At 42.4% G+C, this 17,576-nt stretch overlaps 1 protein-coding gene across 1 annotated transcript in view; it reads right to left on the bottom strand.

The window, feature by feature from the left end:
• LOC144820069 (vomeronasal type-2 receptor 1-like) overlaps positions 1-14,703 on the bottom strand; it is a 201,618-nt gene extending 186,915 nt beyond the window's left edge. Inside the window, exon 1 of the mRNA XM_078677722.1 lies at positions 14,545-14,703. The gene's annotated coding sequence lies outside the window, so the exon portion shown is untranslated. The remainder of the gene's footprint in view (positions 1-14,544) is intronic.
• Positions 14,704-17,576: the final 2,873 nt, after the last annotated feature.

The following is a 17,576-nucleotide window of genomic DNA, read 5'->3' as shown; positions in this document are numbered from 1 at the left end:
TTCAAGCACCCCCGGCCAGATATGAGCCCCAGCAATGGAATTTGCAGGAGGTCTGGAAAGGGAGTGTTAATGAAAATGAGCCACTACAGTAGGTTGTCTTAACCAGCTCTTAGTCCCAAGGAGAGAAATTCTCCATCTTGAATTTTAAAGTACAGTGCTTTGTGGGACAAGAATATGCTACACTTTTGAGGAAGCGGTCATGATTTTGGGTGACCCCCTGTACCTAAATGGGCAAGAACCCTCCCTACTTGTTACCCCAGAACATTGGATAAATATGTGAGAGCAACTCTGATATGATGCCTGTAACTAAAAGGAGAAGAAGGAAAGCCCTGCTGGAACCCTGGTCTGCACCCCAAAGGATTGCACTCTGAAGGACTGCTAATGCTGCACATTTGGAACTACAGCCCTGCGGACTTTGCCTTGCTTCAAAAAGGGTTATCAAGTGGACTCTTAAAGCAACAGGTTAACAAAGCTCATCTGCACCATCTCCCTCACGAAGTTGCCAGCCTGGAGTGCGTCCACTGGACCTTTAAAGATTTGGCTGGGTGCACTGTGGGACTCTAGTCTTAAACTGCAAAGGACTCTTTCTCAGAGCTCCTAAGCCTCTAGATTGAATCGAAGAGCAGCCTCGCTTGACAACGAGAAAATCCTCCAGAAAAGTTTCTAAGTACGAACGTAACATTTTGACCAGAGTCTCCTGCTTAGTGTACTTGACATGGGGTTCCTCGCGGTCAGCCTCAAACTTTGACTTTTTCCCAGTCAAGCGCGACCAGATGTCACAAGTTGGCCCTATTTATTTTTAAGCACTAGAAACTATTTATTCTTTCATTCATTTCATTCATTTATAAACTTTATTCGATCTTTTATATTGAGATGACAAAAGTACATAAAATCACTTACAAAACAGTTAAAATATAACCAATCACAATACTTTCATAAAACCGAGCTCCCCTTAATCAAAATTCAGGTAAAATACATAGAACTAATAAGCTGTAAACATATAGACGTTTCTCGTATTTCAATAATAAAGCGCATATTTCCTTTTCCTCATACATGCCCAAAGGAAGAATGCTACTGCGAAACACGTAAATGCATTCAGGAGCGATTTAAAAAAATACAATGCAACCCTGCATTGACTAAAATGATGTCTCTTTAAAATTGGAACAATAAAACACTTTCTTTCTAGGGCATACAAAGTGCAGAAAAATATCAGGTGCAAATTATTTTGTATCGACTTAGAGTGACAAGGGAATTTTGATAAATCAGAATGCCTAAAACTTCTGTCTGGATACCCCAGCATTAGTGGAATTAGATTTAGACGAAATCTTGTTAGAATAAACTTATGGTGTGAGAGTGGGACCACTGCCAGATATGAAAACTCACCCTCCACAATTGTGGGAGTTAGATGATACAGCTGCACCATCTGCGCACCAAAGTTCTTCTCCCTACGGACGTATTGGGCCCTCGTACTGTAAATCTTGGCCAGCCTACTCTTGGAAAAGTCCCGGCATGTCATTGGAAGTCTAAAGAGGTTTGACAAGCCTAAAGCGCGAAATTCCTGCTCTACATAACTTATCCAGCCACACTTGCTATGGTTCTCCAACTTGGAGAGGTTGGTAGTGATCCCTTGATTCGGTGGGACTGTGTCCCTAAGCCAAATCGAGAACCACAGCATAAGCGGAGCCAAACAAATTGAATCAGTGATTATATGGGACATCTGATTCGATGTGAGAGATATCATAAGAATATGACTGTGGAAGGGAGATCAAAGATTTGATGAATTTGTTTTCAGCTAGCTGTAGTAATTCAATCAGAGCCATGCCCCATACGCCTGCCCCGTATGTCACAGCCGACATTGTTTTGGCTTGATAGATCTTTTTTACAGTGCCCAGAGGTCTGGCACCCAACCGCTTAGTAAAACTTTTTAATGTTACTAAGCTCCTATTCATCGTCAATGCCCTACTTTCCACCTGCTGTTTCCAGGACTGATTGTTATCAAAGAGAACTCCTAAGTAGGAGAAAATATTAACCACTATGATATACATAGAGTCCATATAAAGCTGTGGTGGTTTATCGTTTTTCCCTGCCCCTGCAATTAAAATTAATGTCTTTGTTTCATTTACCTTTAGGTCCAGCGAACTCATAAAAGCCACATATGCTGTTATCAGCCACTGGAGCCCCACCTCAGTTCTTGAAAGAAGTACTGCATCATCGGCATATGCCAAGATAGGGAGCCGATGGGAGTCACACATTGGGACATCCAAAGACACTTTCCCCCAGCGTATCCTCCACACCATTTGTGTAAATAAAAAATAAAAATGGCGCGAATACGCAGCCCTGACTGACCCCTCTTAGGATCTTAAACGAGGGGGTCCTCTCCCCATTTTCCCCATATCGGACAGACGCAGAAGTATCTGAGTACAATTTCCAAATGAAATCAATTAGGGGCTGATCCAATCCCATTTGTGACATAATATCCGAGAGTTTCGGGTGGTAAATGAAGTCGAAAGCTGCCAGTAAATCCATTAAAGGCTGAATATAGTTTCCCACTCTTGGCCATCACATATTTATCCCTTATAAGAGCAAGGTTCAAAAACTTAACCACGGTGCCCTTCCCCTGTCGAAAGCCATACCGGGTTGACATAAAAAAATTCCTATCAGACGCCCAAGATTCAACCCTGCACAGAAGGAGACGACCCATCAATTTTGCAGTTGTGTCAATGAGGGAGATGGGTCTGTAATTTTTAGGATTTCCCTTATGCCCCTTTTTGAAAATTGGGACTATTAGGCTCGTCTTCCATGACGGAAGGGGACGCAATGCCATTGTCTTATTAAAAACATTTGTCAACAAAGGGACCCAGAGAACTGAGTCTGTTTGAAAAAAAGTAAATTGGGACCCCTTCCGGACCTGGCGCTTTCCCCTTACTGGAGGCTTCTAGGCCCAACTTAACCTCTAACATAGTGAATACTAAACTCTCTTGAGGATTCTTTGGTCCTACAATGTGAGGCCTGAGGTCAGGTAAGTAGGGTGGAAAACAATACTTGAATAATGGGTCACCCACTCATCTTCAGATTTATGTGAGTCTAAGGTAGGATCACCTTTCGTTTTTAAATAGGGCGCATTAATTATTGCCCAGAACTTTTTGCTGCTCCCTGAGACCGACGCTGCCTCTAGGCTGACCCATATTTCCTCCCTCTTTATTCTTTCAAAATTCACATATCCAGCTCCCTATACGGATTTTTGTTGTTTTGGTGTCATTCTAATCATAAAAATTATTTCTGTTTTTTTTTATTGGTTGTGGATTTCTAGCGTGTGTTGTGTGTTACTCATTGGATGCATTGGTGTTTTTCTAAATGTTTTACACACCTGTCTCCTAAGTTAAGCCTGCCTACAAGTAGCCGGCTACCAATGGTTGTGCCAGGGGCTAATGTAATAAGACCTTGACAAGACCTTATATTGCATTGGTGGCCTTATTGCTAGTGGCAGGTGCATACTTACCCCTACCAATAATCCACCTTCCAACAGTGATGCTTTCTCACAAACAAGTTGGACAGACAGGTCCCTAAACATCACAACTTCTTCTTTCAAGGCTCACTGACTCTCGCTTACAGGAGAGCATCTATTTATCTAGTGCTGCCCAGGGGTACAGATATGTCCCCAATTCATTTAATCACCACATCCTCTTCTTCCACTGGATTCCCCTCAACCACAGGAAAGCCTTCACCCAATGCCCTCATCAGCAGCAGACTGGAAAACAGCAATGCACTCTATGCCGGGATCAACAAGAACCTCACCCGCAAACTCCAGAATGTCCAGAATGCTGCAGCCAGACTAGGCCTCAACCTACTGCACCAATGACGCATCAGCCAACACCTACAGACAGTACACTGGCTCCCCGTTGAAAAGAGAATCACCTTCAAGCTTCTCACCCATGCCCACAAAACTCTCCACAACACCGGACCCACCTACATGAACCACCACCTCTTGTTCCACACACTCCAAAGATCCCTCCACTCAGCCCAGGTCTTGATTGCGACAGTACTATGCATCAAGAAGACCAGAACAGGAGGATGCTCCTTCTTCCTTCTTCGGCCAAGTCATGGAACACCCTTCCTCTCCACCTTTGACAGAAACAAACACTCTCCAAGTTCTTGAAGGACCTCAAGACTTTGATGAATCACCGTTAACAACCAGGAGCTGCGCCTCTCTCCCCCTGGAGAGAGGGCTTATATGAAGGAATGAGAGAAGTGCCAACAGGATTTCATGAAAAATAGTTTTATTGCAGAGTAAGGAACCACAACATCTCCAGCAGGTAAGCAAGCAGATAATGACCAAACCGGTTTAAGGAATCTAGATCTCTGAAGGCAGAGAACTTAAGGATTCCAAACACATCACAATACAAAGGATGAAAACGTTATTACAATACAGGGAAATGTAAAGTAAACATTAACATGACTTACCAGCCCCCTCCCTATAATATTGAGAGGGAAAAAAAACACCCAAAAAAATACAACAATATAATACTTAATAATATACAAAATTATCAGAACGAAAAGGAGAAGATCTGACACGAGAACTACTCCTCAATTGCCTGCAATCACCAGAACCATTAGTGACATTAGGATGAGCAACAGTGAAATTAGATAAGGTGGTTGAGTTATTCGCACTCAACTTAGAAGAAATACCAGAAGGGTTAGAACAAGAACTGTCACCCCTTTCACCTAAAGGACAAGACAAACGGACAGGGCTTTCACTAATGTTGTGAGCAGAGGTGAGATCACCAAAATCAAACCAATCAAGTCAGGTTGGGTTTTGACCCTTTGGAGAATGATCTTGGCTTGTTCACAGGTTAATTTTATTAACGCATTATGATTCCACCTTCCTCGATCCTGTAAAAAATAGCCATTCTAGAAACTTTGAGCACTATGACAGGTTCAGTGAATTTTGATAGACCTTTGGTAACTCTGTTTTTTTAATAAAAACCCAGTCACCAGGAGATAATGTGGTCTCTTTTACATGCTTTCTTTTGTCATAGTTCTCTTTGTATACTGCTTGTTTTTGTTCTAAACGTTCTCGTTCATTTTGCAAATCCAAATTAGGTGCATGGATAACTTTAGCCCTCAACCAAGAAGGATTAAGATGAGAAATAGGTTTCCTACCTCTTAGTAATACATAAGGGGAAACATCAGTGGTAGAGTGAGGAGTGGTGTTATAACTCCAGACCTTTTGACTTACATACTTGAACACGTCCAGCCTATTGGCAATGGCTGTTTGTACGCCCTCTTTTAACAACTTGTTTGCTCTCTCAACCAGGCCATTGGACGCTGGGCTATACAAAGGAACTAAAATGTGTTTCACAAAATGTTCTCCAAGGAAATTCTCAAATTCGTTAGAAACTAAATGCATGACGTGGTCAGTGACTATCTCCCTGGGCAAACCTTCAATTAAAAATACACGTTGCAAAACTTGGACTGGCGTAGCGCTGGTATCGAGGGGCTCGCTGCCGGTAATTCCTAAGAATACTCTGATGGTTTTAATTTAAAAAGCATTTTAACTTACTTGTGCATCCGCTACTAAACTTTTTAATTTACTTCTGCATCCTGCAGTGCTGCTCACCTATGCCCCCCCGGTCCGTCACGGCAAGTGCCGATTGAATGGAGGGGGCAGAGGGCGCAGTCAGCACACCCTCACTTCCGGGACGGTGGCAATCCCCGGGGTGAGCGTGCTAGTTGTTCAGGCACGCAGGCTACTTAGACTCATTCAGCGTGGACACGGTGTCTAATTGACTTGGACTGCCGTAGCACTGGTATTGAGGGGCTCACTGCCTGTAATTCCTAAGAATACTCTGATGGTTTTAATTTAAAAAGCATCTTAACTTACTTGTGCATCCGCTACTCAGCTTTTTAGTTCCTGCAGTGCTGCTCGCCTATGCCCCCCGGTCCGTCACGGCAAGTGCCGATTGAACGGAGGGGGTGGAGGGCGCGGTCAGCACGCCCTCACTTCCGGGACGGTGGCAATCCCCGGGGTGAGCGTGCTAGTTCTTCAGGCACGCAGACCATAAATTCCACAATTAGACGGACGCGCAGCAGACGCACGCAGCAGACGCGCGCAGCGGGCGCACCAGTGGCGCACTGAAGGCGCGCCAAGGGCAAGCCCGTCTGCGCCCGTCCGCGTCTGGCCTGGGTCCAGGGCCAAAACCCCTGCCCAAATCAGGATGAAAGCAAGCAGGAGGGTTTACAGTGGCTCAGATCTTTTAAAACTTCGGGCTAGGTCATCCTGCACCATTTTTAATCCAATTGAAGAAATTAAACACTGCCCAAACTGCCCACTGTCCTTCAGCTACGCGCCCTGCAGGACAGCCTAGGCTCAACACCAGCAGGTCAGAACGCATAAACGCACACAAATTAAAGCTGCTCTTCTGAATGCTAGATCCCTAGTAAAGCATAACATAGAGGTGGCCAACCTCATTGACACTCACGATCTAGATCTGCTGTTTGTAACAGAGACTTGGGCTAACAAAATCTCAGAGATAGACTTATCACTAGTAGTCCCTGAGGGATACTTTATTCTCCGGGCCGATCAAATTGGGAAATGAGGGGGAGGTTTAGCCATTATCAGCAAAGAGGGATTACACGTTCGGGGTCTGGAGGCTCGCTGTTCCCCGGAGTGCGAGTCCCTTCCTTTTAAAATTGGCATCACACATAATTACACATTTGACGGCCTTTTACTGTACAGACCGCCTAACGCTAGAAACTCCCTTTCTCAAGCCCTAGGCCCCGCTCTTGAATCTAGCCTCACAGGGGCTGACTATACTATCTTGGGAGACTTTAATATTCATCTCGAAAAAGTCACAGATAACAACACAGTACTCATTTCAGAGACCATGGCTAGCTGTGGGCTGTCCCAACTGGTACATCAAGGAACGCATTCCGCAGGCCACATTGTAGAGGGGATCTTCTCCTCTAACCCCAATATCATTGTAAGCAAAGTTATCCCGGTCCCTTGGTCGGATCATAAAGTCGTCCACTTTACCTTAATTATTGACCAGACTAAGACCAATACCGCCAGGGCCTTCCAGCGCAAACAGTTCGCCTCCCAAGAATGAGATAAAATTGATATTGCCAAACTTCACGCGCACCTAGCCTATGACAGTAATCTTGCCACGGATCAAGTGAATAACTGGATTAAAGCTGCAGTGCTGTCTGTTGTACCTCTTAAAACTAAGCTCGCTAAAAGAAGAAAAATTTCCATCCAAGCCTTGGTTCTCGGAGAGGCTCAGATTGCAAAAGCAGACCTGTAGGCGGGCTGAAAGGAGATGGAGGGCTAACTACGAGGACAGGGAGAAAGATATCTATTGCAAGACACTAGCTACCTACAAGAAACTTTTAATTGAAGAAAAATCAGCCTTCTTTACAAAAAAAATCAAAGAGGCCAATAACTCCAGTAAAGAGCTCTTTGCCACGGTCAAAAAGCTTACCAAGACTGCGGCTAAGCAGATAGAAGGCAGCACAGAGCTTTGTAATAAATTAGGCCAATTTTTCATGGATAAAGTAAAACTCATATACAACTCGATCCCTACCCCCAACAATGACACACAGACTCTGGGAGAGTCTCAGCTTGTCACAGGAAAACTTACAGAGCCAGTGAAGGCAGAGTATCAGTTATCCGCCCCTTCAGTGGATCAGGTTCTCCAACTCATACTAACCACTAAGTCAGGGGGCCCCCTGGACCCGTGTCCTCCCAAAGTTCTGCCCATGTTCCCAGAACAGCTCAGTAATCAAATTCAGCTGCTCCTCACTAGGATTATTGAGTCGTCCTGTTTTCCGAAGGTCTGGAAAGCCGCATCCGTTCTCCCACTCCTCAAAAAACCGAACCTTGACCCTTCGATCCCAGCTAACTACAGACCGATCTCGAGAATCCCCTTCCCGGCAAAAATTCTAGAAAAACATCTAAACACCCAGCTGTTGAAATTTATCAAGGACTCTCAGGCTCTCGACATATCACAACATGGGTCCCGTGAGAAACTTGGGATGGAAACCTCCCTGATTACGGCGGCAGAGGAGATCAGGAGGATCTTGGACGCAGGTGGGAAGGCTGCCTTGATTTTGTTAGATCTGTTGGCAGCCTTCAACACCGTCAATCACCAGCTACTACTGTCCCGTCTTAAAGAAATAGGGCTGCACGCTTCTGCCACTACACTTTTGGCTTCTTTTCTGGGAGAAAGATCCTTCACGGTGCAGCTTGGGGATTTTTCTTCAAAATCATTCAAATCCCCCTGGGGGGGTTCCCCAAGGTTCTTCTCTAAGCCCCACCCTTTTTAATGTCTACACTGCCCCTTTAGCAAACATCATTAGGGAACACGGTTTCCTTCCAATTTCCTACGCAGATGACACACAAAAGTGGAGGCCATATCCAATAACACCTCATTGACGGCCGGTAAATTCCGGCTTTGCATGAATCAGGTCAGTCTCTGGATGCAAGCTAATTGCTTGAAATTAAATGGAGATAAGTCTGAGGTCATGCTGCTGGGGGCCGATGCTAATATCTGGTCACCTAACTGGTGGCCTGACGGCTTAGGCAACTGCCCATCACCTGTGGACTGAGTAAGGAACCTTGGATTCATGTGCGATTCTAAACTCACGTTCAAGGCCCAAATTAATAAACTCACCTCCTCGGTCTGGTTTACGTTGAAGCTTATTCGAAAACTACTGCCATATATTCCTACTGATGCCTGTAAAACACTGGTAACTTTGCTGGCCCTTTCCAAAATGGATTATGGGAACGCCTTATATGCTGGGCTCCGAAAACAGCTTCTCTTAAAACTTCAGCGGCTGCAGAATGCTAATGCCAGGCTGATACTGAACATCCCCAGGTTCCAACCGGTGGCATTTAGACTCAGAAGTCTTCATTGGCTACCGGTTGAGAAAAGAATCCAATTTAAGTTAGGTTGCCTGGCATACAAATCCATGCATGGTGCAGGCCCACATTTTTTGAAAGTTTTGAAAACAAACATGGCACAGTCATCACTCCTAGGACACTAAGATCCAGCAGTGCTAACCTCCTCCGTACCCCCCGATTCAAACAACTGAGATGGGGGGGGGGAGAGGTTTCCTACTGCACTCAGTGATAACCTGGAACAAACTTCCTGCTGAAATAAAAAAAACAGCTCATCTCTGCTGGCTTTCAGAAAGAGCCTAAAGACCTGGCTTTTTTCTGTATAGCTTGGCTCAGAGGTACGCACAACGCCCCCCCTCCCGCTCAAACAGTCTCAGTCATTTCAGCGCCAAGACGCCCCCGGGCATTCGTGCGCTCTACAGATCCGATAATCAAATCAAATCAAATCAAATCAAATCAAAAATGAGATAACAGATGCAGAATCTGCAGTCCTGACAAGCGAAAAGTATAGCCATTTAGAAAAGTAACCAATGATTACAATTGGAAATTTACTGTCACTGCCAAGTTAGTTGAAGGGACCTGAAAACTCCAACCCTAACTTCTGCCATGGACATTTTGGGCACTCAACAGGACATAGTGGAGCAGTGGAAGTGCGCCAGTGTTTATCTGAACATAAACACTTGGGACATTTGTCAACAAAGGATTTTACTTGACCATGAATGCCAGCTCACCAATATGTTTCTTTAATTTTGCGAACAGTACTTGAAATGCCTAAGTGACCCTGATAAGCAAGGGAGACAATTTTGTCTCTCATACCCTCTGGTGGAACGAACTTGTCTTCTCTAACAAGAATGTCATTTACAATAGACAATTTATGAACAACTTGTGAAAAACATTTATCTTGCATAGACATACTCCTGTCGCATGGCCAACCATTCAGTAAGAATTTCTTAACTCTCTTTAGGCATACATCTTTATCGCAGCTTTCCAGCCATTCCTTTTCCGGCCCGTTTATGTCTTGCATTAAATCACACACAGAGAAAACAAAGTCCATGTCATCATTGTCGGTGTGATCAAGAGTGTCATCATTTTCAAGCGGCAAACGAGATAAACAGTCTGCTCTGATATTCTTACCACCAGGTATAAATTTAATATCAAAATTAAACTGTTGTAGCCTTGCCAGGAGCCTGATGAGCCTAGATGAAGCCTTATTTGAACAACTATCACCTAAAATGTACATGAGTGGTTTATGATCAGTGTAAAGATGGAACCTGGATCCCCATATGTACATCTTGAATTTTTCAACCGCCCACAAACACGCCAAGGTTTCCCTCTCAATAGTACTGTGATTGAGTTCGGCTCCACTCAGTGTCCTGGACGCAAAAGCTACAGTAAAGTCTTGACCATCAATAATTTGGCTGAGCACAGCTCCTAAACCTTTTGAACTGACGTCAACTGTCACAAAGCTCATTTGCCAGAAAAGAGAAAATTTCCCTTGATCGCGAAGATGAATACAATGTACAATGACTATGTAACACAATGTTTCAAACTACAATCAACAATATCCACAAAATATTATATGTTCTAAAAAAACATTTGTCTTTATTTGTATGCCGTAGGCAATTTCGATAACGTTTCTAAAAACAACACATATTTATTAAATCTTTCAAAATCTTTAAATGTAGACCACTTGGTATTTTTTGTGCCCCCGAAGATCGGATGGTCGATCTCCTCTTAATCACGGCGACCGCACAACGGTACCACGTTGAGGAAGCAAACAAGCTGTGCTGGCGTCTACATGTGCCGTCGCTGTGAATAAGAGGAGATCGACCATCTGATTTTCGGGGGCACAAAAAATACCAAGTGATCTACATTTAAAGTGCTGCCACTAAAAGAAGTGCTCCATATTAGGGCGACGAAACTGATCACATGTTTCAGCGTTTCGAGCATACTAAAGATTAAGGAAGAGCGTGGATATAGCACTGATACCGCACCGTATAATATGTGTTAAATCAGGGTGAAGTCACGCAAGTCAGCTTAAAGTTTCGATTTAATTTACAAAGGGCTCAGCCACCAGAAACTTCCCCAAAAATAAGTAGGGGTGGCAAGTACAGTTGATTTTTACAGCACAGTACTGTGAGAACCATTGTTTCCTCAAATAAGCTATTACGCAGTGGACCAAAGAGCCATTTTTGGCAGAAAAATTGTTAAATATATCGGGACAGCTAAATCACTTGCATGTCTTGAAAAAGGTGGTTCTGAATTAATATAAACCATCGAAACGCGTTGACGCTAAAGGAGAGCACAATCGAAAAAGACAGCCACAGAAGGAAGCAAATACAAATCAAGATTGTTGGCCTTGTGCTTTCGAAATCGATGTGCAATAGAATTAAATAATTTTTAAGTCCTTTGTGTTTTGTCTCGATTATGTAGGTCATAATTGATGTATATGGAATGTATATGGAATGTGTACATGTTGACTTATGATTAGGGTAGCTAGATATTTTTTTATATTTTTTAATATTTGTGATAATTAGTGTTTAATTGTGTTTTTGAAAGATTTATTAAATATGTGTTGTTTTTAGAAACGTTATCGAAATTGCCTACGGCATACAAATAAAGACAAATGTTTTTTTAGGAAATATAAAATTTTGTGTTATGGTATTGGATATTTGTTGATTGTAGTTTGAAACATTGTGTTACATAGTCATTGTACGTTGTATTCATCTTCGCGATCAAGGGAATTTTTCTCTTTTCTGGTAGTTGTACCTCTATTCCCTTGGTCAATCGAGGGGTCCCTCTCATTTTTCACAAAGTTCATTTAACCATGTGTAAAAGGTCTGATGGTAGGAACTTCCAAAATAAGTTTTTAACCGCATCAAAAGACAGTTGTGTGTCCTCAGATCAAATGTATTTGGCATTCTTTTTCAAAAGATCACTGAGTGGATGAACAGCAATGGCATAACCTTGTTCAAAACGAGCATAATATTCACTCAAGCCTAAGAACATCCTCAAAGAATCTTTGTCTAAAGGTTCAGGTTCATCCCTAATGGCATTCAGTAAAGACAACTTAGGTTTTAAGCCCTCTATTGAAATGTTGTGTCCCAAGTAGTCCACTTGTTGATTGATGAATTTGCATTTATTTTTGTTAGCTGTCATGCCAAACATTTCTGTAAAACTTTCTCAAGAAGAACATAGTGTGTCTCTAACGTGTGTGTATGAATCAGTATATCGTCCTGGAATGCCTGGATGCCCTTGCAATGTGTAAACATATGGTTCATCAGTCGCTGGAAAATGCTTGCAGCGGATGCCAAGCCAAAAGGCAACCGCTTATACATGTAGACTCCAAAAGGAGTGACAAATGTGGTAAGATGCTGTGATTCATTGGAAAGGGGAATTTGATGGTATGCGGAAGGTAAATCAATGATTGTGAAAAACCTTCTACCCCCCAGCGTGGCCAGCATTTCTTGAAACCTAGGGAGAGGATGGCAATCTACAACAATATTGCGGTGCAGTACTCTTAAGTCTGCACACAGACGAATATCGCCTGAGGACTTCCGTGCGACTACGGCAGCAGAAACCCACTCAGAAGATTCTACTGGAGTAATGATATCTTGTGAACACATATCCTCAAGCAGTTATTTAAATCATCTCTAGCAGATAGAGGAACTGGTCGACATTTCTGAATCCCAGGAATTACATTTTTCTTAAGTTTAATGGTGTTTTATCATTCTTTTACCAATCCTACCTTGTTACTGAATACACTAGAGTATTTGGAGCATAGGTTATTTAAAATAGAGTCATCATGAGTACAAGGTTGAATATCATGTATGGGTTCTTGTACCACAGTTAATACTGGTAAATCTAGTACAACAGGTTCAGGATGACCAGGTTTGAAAATAATTCCTAACTTTGCCTGGTCTTGCCAACCCAAAATGTCACGACCGTTAATAGCTACATACATTTTGGTATGCATCTCTCTACCTTTAGAATTTATAGAATCACAAAAATACCCACACATGACAATGTCATATTCCTTAAACGCTTTTGGGTTCACATCAGTAGGTTTGAGCAGTGACTTGGACCAAAATTAAATGAAGGTTTTTTCATCTGAAATAGTGATAGATGAGCCTGAATCTGCCATAACATTAATATCAATAGACACCAAAAATACATTACTCATGGGCCCTTTACAACTTTTTGTGTCATTGTGCAAAATAATGATCTCAATAGTAGATAAAACATTGCTCATGGTTTCATAAAGTGCATCCTCTTTAACATTAGGACAATTAACTTTGTTCTTTGGCTTAGCTGATCTGCAAACCGTGTAAAAGTGGACTACTTTAAAAAAAATATTACATCTCTTACCTTGTGCAGGACAATTTACATTGTTGCCCAAATGAAATTTTGATCCACATCGGTAACAAGTACCTTTTCTATTAAAACTTCTGCTTGTTTAGGCTTGATAGAAACAGCATTCAAATCAGACATGTCTGATGTACTAGCGATGACCTTTGAATCTTCAGTTGGCTGTAAATGGTATCCTGAGTAATAATTTTGCAAGAAACGACCTTTCTATACTGTGTGTAATATCCATCACTTCATCAAGTGAGAGATTTTTACAAGCCAAGATTCGCTCTTGAATCATTTTGTTGAAACAATTTAATACAAGTTGGTCACGCAAAGCGGTGTCCAAATAGGTACCAAATTGACACTTAGAGAGTAACACACGCAAGGCAGCCAAATAATCCTCAATTGAGTCACCATGAGTTTGCTTGTGTTTGAAAAACATGTGTCGCTCAACCATGACTGAAGGTTCATCAATATATTGTTTGCCTAAATGAGCAAGAGCTTCTGAAAACACATTCCAGGTCTCATCACTAGATGGGGCTGGAACCAAAGGTAAATTAGCAAAAACCTCTTGGCCTGCGTTACCTAAATGATTAAACAATAGTGCTTGTTTCCTGGAAGCAGGATACTTAGTTGCGTCAATAGCTTCCATATAATTGTCAACATTTCTACACCATTTGTGTCAAGGAGTAAGAGGTTTGCCTGGATTTTCTGGTTGCATCACATTATTTGAGGAAGCAGACATGTTGAAAAAGAAAATAACCAGTACAAATGAATAATGTATATAAATGAGCAGATAGTATAAACAATGTGCAAAGCAAGGCTGAAAAGTAGATGCATAAATATTTAAAAGTTAAAATGCCAGTAATCTGTGGAGAAAAGAATAATTAAGATTTAAAGTCACCACAGTTGTAATTGTAGAAAGAAGAAGATGAATCAAAGCCTTCACCAAAATGAATGAGGAGCGTGTGCCCGTCACGGAGGACAAGCAAGAGATGAACGCTGAAAGGTTTCCATGACAATGCTTAAGCTGATAACAAAAATGTGTATGATTGAAGATGGCTGCCGATCGTGATTGACGTGATGACGAAGAAGCGTGCAATACGTGCTGTTTCATGCTGTTTCGGTGGGGAGTAGGGCGTACAGGTGACGTGAAAAGTTCAAAGACGAGAAGACAAATGTGGTGTTCAAAGAGTTTAAAAGATGCGATGTCGGGAGCGGTGGAATGCTGAAGCACGTTTAAGAGAAAGCAGGAAAGCAACAGCACAAAAGATACGCTGAGAACGAGGTAAACTTACAGTTTGAGAAATGCACGTAATTCGACCTCCGATATGCAGCGTAGAGTCAAAGTTGCGGATCACAAATAATCTGATACTTGAAGATGAACCAAAGTTGCGGATTGTAAGTAATCCGATGTTAAAATAAAAGTTGCAGATTGTAGGTATTCCGACCTCCAATATCCTTTTAAAAAAAAACTTTTTATTTTTTTATTTTTACTTTTTCCAGGAGTTTACAAAATCAATTGTTACATTTTCAAACAGCGACCTCCCCGCCCCCCACCCCGGGTCCGGAAAAAAAAGAAAAGACATACTATTTAAGGCTTGCCAGCGTTACATGCTCTAAAGTTAGGCTTTTTAAGTATATAAGTGTTTCAACATTAACTGGACAGTAAATACTCAGTCAAAAGATTAACAAAAAACAGATCATGTCTTATAAAACAAACGTAAAGCCACAAAAATGAGAAAGAGGGAGGGGAAGGCGGAAATGGGTGATGAGTCGCAGGTAGGGGGGGAGTGGCAGAGCGCCGAGAGGGGGCCAGGTGCGGAGAGAGGGGACCCGTGTCTGAGGGGGAAAGAAGAGAAAACAAAGTAATATAAAAAGGCCAGTACATTATGCATCCTAGGCATTCATAGTTCCAAGCCATCTGGTCAGAGGATCCCAAACTACCAGACCCTTTTTTCTTGTCCTCCAACCTTTTTTTAGCATAGATTGCCCATTCCATCCTATAAGTAGGGAACAATCTCGCTGGCCATTGGCCAAAAGAAGGGGGATCCAGATCTTTCCAGTATGTAGCTATATATATCCTCAAGATGGACATTGCAACGAATATTAATGCCCACCTTCTTTCGGATCTATTCTATCGTACAGCCCTAGCATAATGGCACTAGGCGTAAAATGAATATCTAAAGAGAGAATTCTGCTTAAAAAACATTGAACCTCTATTAGTAGAGGCTTACGTTTAGGACATGTAGAAAACATGTGTACTGCATCCGCGCTATATTCTCCACAGCACGGGCAGTTAGCACCAAGACCGGTTGCCCATTTAGCGACCCTACTGGGAGTTGTATATAAGAAAAAAACTGTTTTGTAAAATTGTGCTTGCAATTTAGGAGATAGAAGATATATTTGTGCTAGGCCCAAAGCAGAACAAAAAGCATTCGATGGGGTGTTCAACTTAAGCTGCCATTTGGCGTCAGTTTTCCTCATGTCATCTGGCCGCTGTTCATTCAAGGTATAATAGATATTTCCTATTCTTGGTAAGTTAGGGCTCAGTAGTTTATCAATAAGGCCAACCGCTGCGAACCCTGCAGATCCCCCAGTTTTATGTATTAAATAGCTTGTGATAGCCTGATATTGGAAGATCTGGTTATTGCCCAGTTTATAACAAGTTTGCAAATCTTGAAATGACCGGATAGGGCAAGTATTAAACAGGTCCCCTAATCTGCGAATACCTGCTGAATACCATTGATGAAAATATGCATTTTTAAATATCAGTGGCAGGTTATCGTTATATCTAATAGGGGTGTAACAGTTTAGCTTGGATATTCCAAATAGCTTGCGAACATTACAGAAGACCCGGTAAGCACTGATCATAGTCTTAAATCGAACTCGCTTGTAGTAGCTGAACTCCAGTTGACGCCAGAGACAGACCCTTCCATTTTCCCCCAGAAGTAGAAGGTAAGGCGAAGGCAATCCCGATGGACTTAAAGCACAATCCTCGTAAAATAGTTCACAGCAGTGCTGTAGTGCAGCAGCCCAGCAGTATAATTTTAAGTAGGAAGAGCCCAGCCTCCCCTCTCCCTGGGTAGGGAGAGGAAATTAAAGGCTCTTCTTGGCTGCGTTTTGGCCCAAATAAACCGCGAAAAGATTTGATCAAAAACGGCAAGCGTGCGATTATTAAAAACAAGCGGGATTGTCCGGAAAAAGTAAAGTAACTTAGGAAAGTATGTCATCTTTACAACGTTACATCTTCCTATGATAGTTAAATGTAAGTTGTCAATTTTCCAAAGTGATTTCTCCATGTTGGTAGCGAGAGGAGTTAAAATTTCTGACACCAGCATGTCTAGATCTGAGACTATATTGACTCCTGAGTATTTCGCCTTCTCAGATATTCTGCTGTCAACCCAGCTTATTTTCCCATTCACAACAATCTGCGTTTTTGTTTTATTTAGGGCATAGCCAGAGATTGCTCCGAATTCCTGAGCTTCTTGTTCCAGAGCCCTGATGGCCGACTAGGGTTCGGGGGTTATTATAGCTAGGTCATCGGTGTAGCCATGATCTTTGTATCAATGCCAAACCTGCTCACTGGCAAGATAGAGGGATTTAGTTTGATTCTTTTAATCAGAAGGTCAATTTAGAGTGCGAAGAGCAAGGGTGAACAGGGACACCCCTGCCTCGTTCCTCTCGTGATCCTAATTTGCTCTGACCGATGGCCGTTAATGAATATTTTGGCGGTAGGATCTTGATAAAGTGCCAGCACCGCCTGAAATATTCTCGGTTCGAAACCAATCCTCCGCATGATAGCCCAAAGACATTGCCAGGAGACCCGATCAAATGCTTTTTCAGCGTCTAGAAGGATTAATGAGATCGGGTCTCCTGACACCTCTGCAGCATCAAATAGGGTGAAAGTCCGACGGACGTGCTCAGTAGTGCCATTTTTTGGTATGAATCCGTGTTGCCAATTGGAGACTAATGGCTCCATGTTGGCGGAGAGTCTGGTGGCGGTAGTTGTAGAGAAAATTTTAGAGTCAGTGTTGATTAATGTTATGGGCCTGTATGATTACATTTCCAGAGGCGACTTATCATCCTTTTTTGGGAATATCACTATTTTAGCTGATGACCAAGAGTCTGGTGGTTTAGTCCCCTCAAAGATAGAACTTACTACATTAGTAAAAACATCTTTTATTTGCAGACAGAAAACTTTGTAAAATTCAATGGGTATACTATCCATCCCGGCGGGTTTGCCATCCGGAATGCTACCAAGTCCTGCTAAGATCTCGTCCCACGTTGAAGAAATTTCTATTACCTCATATGCATTCACATTAAGGGG

This window comes from Lissotriton helveticus, chromosome 2_1, assembly GCF_964261635.1.
Source record: "Lissotriton helveticus chromosome 2_1, aLisHel1.1, whole genome shotgun sequence".
Taxonomy (NCBI): Eukaryota; Metazoa; Chordata; class Amphibia; order Caudata; family Salamandridae; genus Lissotriton; species Lissotriton helveticus.
This window is presented reverse-complemented; position numbering and strand designations above follow the sequence as displayed.